At 55.6% G+C, this 10,705-nt stretch overlaps 1 protein-coding gene across 1 annotated transcript in view; it reads left to right on the forward strand.

Moving 5' to 3' along the window:
* Positions 1–10,705, forward strand: part of DTX1 (deltex E3 ubiquitin ligase 1) — a 24,466-nt gene that overhangs the window by 1,008 nt on the left and 12,753 nt on the right. The gene's annotated exons all lie outside the window — the stretch shown is intronic.

Consider the following 10,705-nt stretch of genomic DNA (forward strand, 5'->3'; position numbering starts at 1 on the left):
TCCCAGCCAGTTTTCTCTTCTTTCCCTTCTGGTCTCCTCAGCACACCAGAGCCTTTTAAAAAACCCAAACAGGCCCTGCCCTCCCTCCCCCCTCTGACCACACCACCGCAGGCTCATCCCTCGCCTAATAAACCTCCCCCACAGCTCTTTAAACACAGAGAGAGTCCACGACCTCCCTCCAGAACACATGGCAGGATGCTTTCCCTGGTGTCTGACCTAAATCATTGGGGGAAACCCCAAACCACAGCCTCGCTGAGACCCAGAGGAAGGCAGGCACTTGCTCAAGGTCACTCACTGAGTCACAGCTGGAGCACGTTGGAAACTAGTCCTTGGAATCAGGAAGACCCAGATGCAGGTCCCTTCTGTGATCCTGGGCTGCGTGACCCTAAGCACGTCACTAAACACCATTGATCCTCAGCTTCCCCCTCTGAAAAATGGGGGTACTGACAGCACCCACCTCGGGTCATTGTCACCCAAGACGATTTGTGATAGTCATTCGTTCCTGAAGATGATCTCATCATCGAATGAAGCGATGTGTGCCCAGGGCCTTGCAGACCTCAGAGTAGACAAACAATAACCGTCAGTGTAGTTCTGTAGGAGCAAAAGGCGAACTGATCAGAGGGGCTTCACATGGGAAAAAAGTTTCCAACAGTCAGAGCCCTCCCAAGTTCTGAAGAAAGGGGCCAAAGACTCCATGGGCTCGTGTTGGGAGATATTATAAAGAGGATTCCTTTCTAGGAATCAGGCAGTTAGGCGGCTCTGTGGCTAGAGCACCGGGCCTGGAGGCAGGAGTTCCAGTCTAGCCTCAGACACTGACTGGCTGTGGGGTCCTGGGCAAGTCCCTTAACCTCTGCCTCAGTTTCCTTGGTGATAAAAAGGGGATAACAGCATGCGTTATTAAACCCTCTCTCAGGGTTGCAAAGGATAGTGCCTGGCCCATAATTGGTGCCAACTAAATTCTAGCTCCCCTTCCCTGCTGCACCCCCATCAGATTGGACTAAGTGGCTTCTTTGGTCCCTTCTAGCTTAGGACGTCTCTAGTGGGTCTCTCCATTTCATCGAGGTCATGAGAGATTAGAGAAGGGGATGTCTGGAAGTTGCTCCTGTACAAGGCTGAGGTGGGAGGCCAAGGGGTGAGTGAGGAAAAACCCAGCTGGGTAAAAAAAGGGTCAGTGCTCAGAGTTTCTGAGAGCAGATGTTGCTGGGGAGGAGGAAACAGAGTCAGAATTTCCATTACATGGAGGGCTAGGGGGAAAGGAGAGTGATTTATCTGTGTGCAGGGGGGAGCATGGGGCATGCTGGGAGGAAGGGATTTCAGAGGAGAGAGCAGGGCTTGTGGCAGGGTCAGGGAGGATGATTTATGTGTCTGTGTACGAAAGGGGCATTTCTCTATTTGGAAAGGAAGCAGGCACCTGAGTGGACTTTTGCTCCACCTCCCAGCCGTGCAGAGGCCACATTCCTCTTTCCCCTTTCCCAGGCCCATTTCCCAAAGGCTTCTGGTAGGGGAGAAGGGAGAGGCCATCCCAGACCCATAGGATTGAAAGTGGCCCAGTGGCCAGACTTCCTCTTGGCCCTCCATCCCTTCCGGGTTAGATGCTTCTTCAGACCTGAAAGAATATTCTCCCACTGCTGCCTACTGCCCCTGGGATCTCGGGGAATCATCCCCACTCTCAGAGCCTCAGTTTCTTTGTCTGCAAAATGAGGGGGTGGACAAGATGACCTCGGAGGCCCCTTCCAGCTGGGATCTTGTGACTTCCGAGGCTCCTTCCACCTCCACTTTCTGAATTCTCCGACAATTTCGTAGGAATTGGGCAGAAATTATGAATTAGTGAACTCCGTGCTAGTCCCTGAGGAAACAGTCCCTGCCCTCAAGGGGCTTGCGGTGGTGGAGAAAGCCCGGGGCCTTGGATCGAAGGTTAATGGGCACCGGCTAGTTGGGTCACTTTGGAAAGTCACATTTGGGTTAAGGAAAAAAACTTCCCAAGAACAAGGTCTGAGGGATCTGGCTGGACAGCTGGCCCCGAACAGATCTGAGCCTTCGAAGGGGATCCAAGTGCCATCCTAATACTTAGCATGAAGAATGATAATGCTTAGCATGGGCAAAAGCACTTTAGAGACATTGTCTCATTCGGTCCTTAGGACAAGCCCAGGAGAGAAGTGCTTTTATTATCCCCATTTTACAGGTGAGGAAACTGAGGCAGACAGAGGTTAAGTGATTCTCTCCATGGGCCACATAGTCAGGAAGTATCTGAGAAGCTGGATTTGAACTCGGGTCTTCCTGACTCCAGGTCCAGCGCTCTACCCACTGGACCACCTAGTTGCTGGAGTCAGTGATGTAATATGGCCTCATAGAGAGGTAGATTGTCCCAAAGCAGGGAGGTCGTGATCCCACCATTGTTGGTCAAGCTGGGGGCTTCCAAAGGAGGCAGGCCCATGTGGGAGAGCCTTAAGCTCTTGTCGGGGCGCTTTAGAGGGGCCTCAGACCTGTCCAGGTGCAGGTTGGTCTAGACAACCTCTGGGGTTCCTTCCAGGGCCGAGCTGCTGTGGCCGAGACCCTCGTGTCCACCCAAGTTGGCTCCAAGTCTGACATCCAAGAACCTCCTCTCGGCCTCATGGAAGCGGCACAGGAAGGGAACAGATATGAAAGGGTTAAAAAAAAACAATTCAACAATCCACCCGTGTGAGCGTGTGTTGCTGTGAGGTCGAGGCATCTCTTTGATGCTTCCTCCTCCTCCTCCTCTGGGGCTGAGCCCAGACAGCTGTACGGGGAGGAGGCCGTGAAGAGCCGAGCAGAACCCAGAGGGGCAGGAGGGGGATGTGGGTTCCCAGCAGCCCTCGTTTCCCCTCTCCTCCCCTCTGAGCCACACCAGCTCTTCTCCCGCCCCGACTTACCACAAGGTTAAACAAGATCGTCAGCCAGGCCAGAGACACTTCCTGCCTCCCCCCTTGGTACTAGCTGGAGGTTCTGAGCCGAGGAGGGGGCCGAGGGAGGCCGGGGGGGTGGCCAGCAGGGCCAGCATCCCAGCAGTAGGACGGGATTCACTGGCAGCCAGACAGGATATGGGTGCCGGGGCCAGGTTCCAGGGGTCATCCGAGAACCAGAGCCCCGATCCCTAGCTTTTGGGGGACTTGTCCTTTTTAGTCTTGGCTGACTCTTTGGGACCCCATTTGGAGTTTTCTCCAGAGATTCTGGAGCAGTTTGCCATTTCCCTCTCTGTCTCGTTTTACAGATGGGGAAACTGAGGCAGATAAGGTTAAGCGACTCGTCCAGGGTCCCACAGCTAGTACGTGTCTGAGGCTAGATTTAAACTCAGGAAGAGGAGCCTTCCTGATTCCGGGGCCAGAAATCTGTCCAGTGCCGCCACTAACCCATGAGCTGGGTGACCAGAGGAAAGTTGGCTCTGCTTTTTGGGCCTCAGTGACTCCTCCTGCCTGCCGCTGTCCCTGAGCTCTGGGCTGAGTGGCGAGGTCCCGGCTGGCACGAGCTCCCTGATCGCAAGTGTTACAGAGGAGAGAGCCCTGAGACCCAAAGAGGGGAGCTCCCTTGTGCAGAGGCACGCTGAGACCAGAATGATGGGCGCCCAGCCCTGAGACTCCAGAAGAGCCCAGAAAGAGCCTCCTGAGGCCTTCCATTTTATTGATGGAGAAACAGAGGCCCACCGAAGGAAAATGGCTCACCCCAATTTAAGGAGGGGCCAAGCTGGGATCCGAACCCAGCTCTTCTCTCAAACTCGGTGTTCTTTCACGAGCCTCTCCCTGGGCTCGGGCCGAGAGGCCTGCAAAGGTGAGACAGGAGGCATGCAGAAAGAATAGGATTGGTGGGGATTCGAACTGGCAACTTTTGGGAGAACAGGAGCCCATGGCTGGCCTTGGTGTTCAGCCAGAGCACGTAGTGAACCCACTGGAGGGTAGGCGGTGTCCCAGGACAAGCCAGATGGTTTGTCCCCTCAAGTAGGGAGGCCTAGATGGGTCCCATCATTGGCTGCACTCTGAGAACAGTTCCAGAACCACAGAGACTGTCCAAGGGGTTGAAGGACAATCATAAACTGGACAGGAACCAGAGCAGTGAAGGGCCTCCAGGCTGCACTGCAGGGGGAGCTGGCGGGGTCTAGCCTGGAAAAGAGAAGGCGCGGGGCGCGGGGCAGGAGGAAGGGCAGAAGCCAGAACTGTCTTTAAGGACCTGAGTCAGAAGAAGGCTGCTGCACCCTGGATTGGGCCTCAGAGGCAGAACACTTCCAGCCTCTGGCAGCCTCCATGCCTCTAGCCCGTGCCATCTCTCCTTCCTCCCTCTGGCACCTCAGCTTACAGACTGGAGCCACGGAGGCTGCAGAGGTCCACACTGGCTTGGTAGGAAAACGCTCCTGATGATGGGTGAAGGCAGCGCCGAGCAGACTCCTTGGGGAGATGGGCAGCTCCCAGAGCCTCAGCCAGAGAGGGATTTAGCTCGGACACAGGGTGGAGAAGCTCCCTGCCACCTCTGAGAGTCTCTGAGGCCAGCGGGCCGCCAACACTTGTTAAACACTGACCATCGGCCTGCGGTTCCTGCCCTGCCCTCTAGGCTCTTCCCTTCTAAAGGGAGAGACAACAGGAAGCTGGTCAGCTGGCGGGAGATCTGGGAGGGCTCTCTGGGGCTTCTGGCCTAGAAATCTGTCCTCCATCTTTGGAGCTGACAGGATCCAATCAGCCAGTCCGCATTGAGCGCCTCCTGGGTGCCAGGCTCGGTGCCCCCGAGGGACCTCTCTTCTAATGGGGGAAAAGGAGGCCTACCCTGGGCCAGGCAGCATGCTCAGCCTCGGGGATGGAGAGAGGCAGTAGAAAGCCCCTGAGCAGGCAACATGGTGCAGTGGAAACTGAGAGGACCTGAATTCGAATCCTCCCTGGTCCTCTCTGTTCTCTAGGAGAAGGCACCTGCTCTCCTTTGGCCTCCATTTCCTTATGGTAAAGTGAGGCAGTCAGACTAGACAGGGTCTGCACGCGCTGCTGGGCGCTCTGGGATGACTCAGGCGGACTGTCCGGGGGGATGTTCTCGGGCACATCAGAGCCCCCTCTTGGCACACCAGCACAGGGTGCCCCGATGGGACGTTCCCAGGCAGAAGCCTCCCAGAGGGTCATCTTGGAGCATCTTCGAGGGCCTCTCAGAATCTAGGGGCCGCCCCTCCGAGGAAGAGCCGGAGAAGCCAGAGGCGGGACCTCAGCTCCCTGGCAGAGGCTCCGAGGCCTGAGAGGGAGAGACAGAGGTGGTACAGGCCCAACCCTCACCTTCTGACTTAGAATCTGTAGTCTTGGCAGAAGAGAGGTAAGGCCTGGGCAACTGGGGTGAAGTGACTGACCCAGGATCACCCAGTGAGGAAGTTTCAGAGGCCAGATTTGAACCCAAGGCCTCCCTCTCCAAGCCTGGCTGTGTATCCACTGAGAAACCCAGCCGCCCCCAGGCCTGGGGCTTTTCTGGACCCCCACCCCCATCTTCAAGAAGCTATGGCTAGAGAGGCAGTGAGCCGGCTCAGTGGATAGACAGCCAGGCCTGGAGAGGGGAGGCCCTGGGTCCAAATCTGGCCTCTGACACTTCCTAGCTGGGTGATCCTGGGCCAGTCACTTTACCCTGATTGCCTAACCCTTCCCCTTCTGTGTTAGAGCTGGGGGTTAAAAATGAAGCAGCAGCAGCTCTGGATGAAGGACCATCAGAGGAAGTTCTCAAGATACTCAAATCAAAAATTCTGAGACACAATCGCTGGTCAACAGATTTATTTTTTTACTTGCAATTCCAGGAAGATGGAGAGACAGAAATGGAGAGACAGAGAGAGTTTGGAACGCATTCATTTAGGTGTCTATAAGGTTTCGTGAGGTGGGGCGAGGAAGCACTTATTAAACACCTACTATATGCCAGACACAGCACTAAGCCCTTCACAAATCTTATTTGATCTTTGTTTTAATCCCTAATTCTACAAACCCTCTCATTGGATCCTCACAACCGTCTTGGGAAATGGATGCTGTGACTATCCCCATTTTACAGTGGGGGAAACTGAGGTAAACAGAGATTAAGCGACTTGCCCAGAGGTACATGACTAGTCAGGGGCTGAGCTCCGATTTGAACTCGGATCTTTCTGGCTCCGGCCCTGAGCGACGTCCTCACTGCCCCAGCTAGCCGCCATCCAAGGAGATGCTCCCTCTATTCTGACTGACCGAACTCACAAGATGCAGGGCTTGGTGGAAGGACGGAGAGTGACCTCATCATTGGAAGCCTCCCCTGCCAGACAAAACCGGGGTGCTACGTGGAGCCCACAGCTCACCCGAGGGAAGCCCTCTGCTCCAGAAGGGCGCGGGGCAGGGCCGATTTTCAGGCACGTGTTGTTCCATTTGCCCAGCCAAAAAACACCCTTTGATTGCTCAACATCGGGATGGCGTTCCTTGGGTTCAGAAGGCACCCAACACCCATTTAGCAGAGAGCACCCCCTGGACCCTCTGAATGGTGGTTTGGTGCAGTGAAAAGATGACTGGAATTGGGCTCAAGAAATTGTTGTTTCAGGTGTTTTTCCATCTTGTCCGGCTCTTTGTGATCCCATTTGGGGTTTTCTTGGCAAAGATACTGGAGTTGTTTGACATTTCCTTCTCCGGGTCATTTTACAGATGAAGAAACTGAGGCAAACAGGGGGAAGTGACTTGCCCAGGCTCCCCCAGTCATGACTGAGACTGGGTTTAAATTGAGGAGAATGAGTCTTCCTGACCCCAGCTCTGGTGTTCTATCCACGGTGCCACCCAGCTGCCCAGGAGTCAGGAATTCAGGGGTTTGAATTTGGGCCCTGCCAATATCTGTGGCGACCCTGAGCCGCCACTTAACCCCTCTGGGCCTCTGGCTCTCTGGCTGGGCTCTGAGTTCCGTGATGTCCTGCGGGCAGCCCCTGTAGATGGGGGAGGCCCCAGAGGCGGTCCCTCTGATGGCTTGTTGGCAGCAAAGGCCCTGCGTGAATAGAACACGCAGCCCCACCCCCGAGGCCCGCTCCCCACCCTGTTAAGCATCAAGGGGTCTAACGGATCCATTAGATAACAAATGCCCCTCTCAGACACCGCGAGGCTCTCCGTAGCAGGGGCCGGCCAGGGTGCACAGTGCAGGGCTTAGCGGTGTCCTAGGGCGAATGAGGAAGGGGAAGTGGCCTCTCCAAATCCCCTGCCGGCGTCTCTGGCTCCAAACCGGAGCCCCTTCCACCAAAGCACACTCACCGTATGACCCTGGGCAAGTCCCTTCGCCCGTTTGCCTCTGTTTCCTCATCTGTAAAACGAGCTGGAAAAGGACATGCAAAACCAGCCCAGGATCCAGGATCTTCACAAAAATCCCTTCCCAGGGGACCCTAACCAAAGCCACCCGAAACCCCTCAATCCCTTCTATCCCCCGAGACGGCAGCTGGCCGGGGCTGCCCTCCCCGTCCTTTGGAGCTCCTTCTCCGGACAGCATCCTGGGGAGGTGGCCGGGCCGGAGCCTGGCTTTCCCCTCGCCTTACGAGAGGGCCTCGCGTGGGCGCTTATGGAGCATCCGCTGGCTCCCGGCCCTGGGCGGTGCTGGGAAAGCCGTGAAAGGCAGATGAGGCTGGGCCGCGGCGTGCACGCAGGGGAGGAGAGCCTGAGAAGGGAGGACTGTCCTGCTGGGTCCTGGCAGGAGGGGAGAGAAGGGCCAGCCGGCCGGCTCACACCCAAAAGCTCACGGCCGCAGAGCCAGCTGGAGGTGGACATTCGGTTCAACTGAATTCGGTCCCGCCTGGGCTGTTGAGTAAAGAGAAGCCTCTGCCAGGAGCTGCCTTCAGGGGGCCTCCATCTAAGAGCTTCCTAAGGCCCTCAGAAGGAGGTGCCGGATCCCTCCTCTCTCCAGGGAGCCTAGGCTTGGCTTGGGAGGGCCCTTCCTTAGAGGCCATCAGCTCCTTCGTTTCCCAGGGAAGAGGGGAGAGGCCTCTCCCCCCTCCGGGCTTCCTCTCAGTCGAACTTGATGCCCTCTGAGGTCCCTTTGCCGTGCTAGGATTCTCTAGTAAAGAGGCCCCTGAGCCCGGCAGCACCCCAGAGGGGCCCCCTCCATGCGGCAGAGAGCCCAAACCAGGAGGCGAGCCTCGAGGCCAGAGGATGGCTGCTTGTCTTCGGCTTTGCCTCCCTCGTGGGGTTGGGCTCAGGCTAACAATAGCATGGCTTTGGGGGACGAGGGGACCAGGCTCCACAGGAGGGGCAGGCAGGATGGCCAGGCCGTGTGAAACCAGGCGAGGGGAGGGGGCAGAAAGAGGGGGGCATGGGCGGGCGGGCACCTGTGGGAACATCACTGGCACAGATGGCACTGCCGATGCCCTCTCTCTCCCACTGTGCCCTTCAGAAGTTAACTGAATTGCCCCGAGTCATGTAGAGTCAGAGAGAGAGAATTAGGAACAGAACTCGAACCCCAACTTCCTGAATGCAAGACTGGCTCTCTGGCCTCTAGGCCTGGCTTTATACATCCAGTGTGCATCTGTTTGTCTGTCTCTCCTCTTTGTCTATGCCTTTCTGTCTTTCTGCCTCTGCCTCTGGCTCTAGATCTCTCTGTCTCTCTCTCTCCCTCTCCTCTCTCTCTGTCTCTTCTCTCTTCTGTCTGTCTTTGTCACTCTCTCTGTCTCTGTCTCTGTCTCTTTGTCTCTCTGTGTGTGTCTCTCTCTGTCTCTGTCTCTCTCTGTCTCTTTGTCTTTGTCTCTCTGTGTGTGTCTCTCTCTGTCACTGTCTCTCTGTCTCTCTCTGTCTCTCTCTTTGTCCCCCCCTCTCCTGGCCTCTTGCCTTGGGTGCTGGTGTGTGCTCACTGTCTGTGACTGGGCATCCCTTCCCCTTCTTTCTTGGTGGCCCCCGTTTTGTGGGTTCATTCACATCCCTGTGTTGCCGTGGGGACGGGCCCTGGGTAGCAGCAGTGTGCCGGGGTGGGGGGTGCAGGCTCCCGTGCTAGAAGGCAAGTCCTTGCCGAGCTGGGAGGTGCAGGAGCTCCCAGGATCCCTCGGGAGGGTTTGTGTTCCTCGGTGCCCGTGTGTTTGCTTTGGGGCGTGTGTTTGTGTTGTTCCATGTACATGTGTGTTTGCCTGCTGCTGGAGCCCTGACTGCCGGCCTGCCAGGGGGACCATCTGCTTGGAGAGGCCCCCTCCGGGTGGCTCTGCTGGGCTGCTTTCTGGCCGGGCAGGAGGCCAGGGCGGGATTTGCTGAATTACAGCCGTTTGCCTTCCCTCCCTCGTCCAGCCTGCCTGCCCACCCTTCGGTGGGTTTTCCCAAGGGGAAGTTGGCCCGCGGTGATGCCCTCCTCTGCCCCCTCCCTCCTCCCATTCCAGCACCCTCAGCCCCAGACCCATTCCCAGAAGACTAATTTTAGATGCACAAAATAAAAAACAAAGGGGTACAGGGGAACCGATTATATTGAAATTCCATTTAACCAGAACACTAGAAATTCATCATTTTCGAAATATCAGAATATTAGGGGGGAAAACCAAGTTCATGGACAGAGCCCAAGTTGAGTGTCTGCCCCAGGAGGCAGCTGGGAAGCCCAGTGGATTGAGAATCAGGCCTGGAGATAAGAAGTTCTGAGTTCAAATCTTATCTCAAACACGCCCTAGCTGTGTGACCCTAAGCAAGTCATTTAACCCCCATTGCCCAGCCCTGATCACTCTTCTGCTTGGAACCAGTCCACAGTATTGATTCCAAGATAAAAGGTAAAGGTTTTTTTGTTTGTTTGTTTTGTTTTGTTTTGTTTTTAACCCTTAATTTCGGTGTATTGGCTCATAGGTGGAAGAGTGGTAAGGGTGGGCAATGGGGGTCAAGTGACTTGCCCAGGGTCACACAGCTGGTGGTAAAGGTTTTTTTAAATCTCTGGTCAAGACTTCTCCTATCTTTACCTCTCAGTTTGTCCCCCTGGCCTGGCCCAGCTTCCCCTTCCCCTCAGGGGGATCCCCAGTGTCAGAGCAGAAAGAATCCTTGGATTCTGGACCCAGCCCTTCTCCCTTACTCCCTGTGAAACTTTGGCCAAATCTCCCAACCTCTCTGGGCCTCTAGAGTGAGGGGCCTGGAGCAGAAGCACTCCAAGGGCCCTTCCGGTTCTAAATGGATGATCTCATCTTATTAGCTGTGTGATTGCATGATGGTATAGGAAGTACGGTGCAATACAGGACCTGGGTTCAAATTCTGAGTTGCTGTTCATTTCCCTTATGGCCAGAGGCAAATCCACAACCTTCTGGGTCTCAGGCTCCTCCTCTGCAGAAGGAAAGGGTTGGATGTGAGCTTGGCAAAGAGGGGAAAGGAGTCTTTAGATGTAGAGCCAAAGGATGTGGGTGGGAATCCTGGTTCTGTCACCGATTTCCTTTAGGACCTGGGACAAATCCCACTTCTTTCTAAGACTGGTCTGGTTTGGTCCCAGAGAACCTGGAAGGGTCCTTCTAGGTTTCCAGGGCCCATCCCGTGCCCCCAGAGGTTCTTTGGGGCCCTAAACTGGAGCCCCTTCATGTCTTTCTGTTAGCTTCATCTACAAAATAAGTCTAATAATGTTTGTGTGACCAATGTCACCCGGGGACCTGAGGAGTGCTTGGGAAGCTTTAAGTGTGGGGCATCACCCCGGAGAGGCAGCCAGGCTCTTCATAAAGAATATAACTAGGGGGGCAGCTGGGTAGCTCAGTGGATTGAGAGTCAGGCCTAGAGACGGGAGGTCCTGGGTTCAAATTTGGCCTCAGACACTT

This window comes from Gracilinanus agilis, chromosome 1 (genome assembly GCF_016433145.1).
Source record: "Gracilinanus agilis isolate LMUSP501 chromosome 1, AgileGrace, whole genome shotgun sequence".
In the NCBI taxonomy this organism is placed as follows: domain Eukaryota; kingdom Metazoa; phylum Chordata; class Mammalia; order Didelphimorphia; family Didelphidae; genus Gracilinanus; species Gracilinanus agilis.